Consider the following 321-nt stretch of genomic DNA (forward strand, 5'->3'; position numbering starts at 1 on the left):
AAGAGGCTCGACAACCTTTATCATTATCAGTAAACACAAAATTTTATGTAGGCCAGTGATTAGCAATCACCATGACTAAAATATGAGCAGTAGCGCCACCTCTTCACAAACCGGCTGGGCTTAAACTCTTCTATGAAAAAGAAAAAGAAAAAAAGAATGTGTAGTCTCGAGTCTGGAGTGGGAAGGCTGCCCTGGCATGCCTGGTATAGAAGTTGAGTAAACAACGAATAAAAGACAATATTGACAGGATATCATTCTCGCAATTAACGATAAGTTTTCTATGCGTATAACTTTCTGTGCGATATTGTTCTACTGAGGATG

Source organism: Diadema antillarum, unplaced genomic scaffold (genome assembly GCF_040938485.1).
Source record: "Diadema antillarum isolate AM-2024a unplaced genomic scaffold, OU_Dant_1.0 scf00000128, whole genome shotgun sequence".
Taxonomy (NCBI): domain Eukaryota; kingdom Metazoa; phylum Echinodermata; class Echinoidea; order Diadematoida; family Diadematidae; genus Diadema; species Diadema antillarum.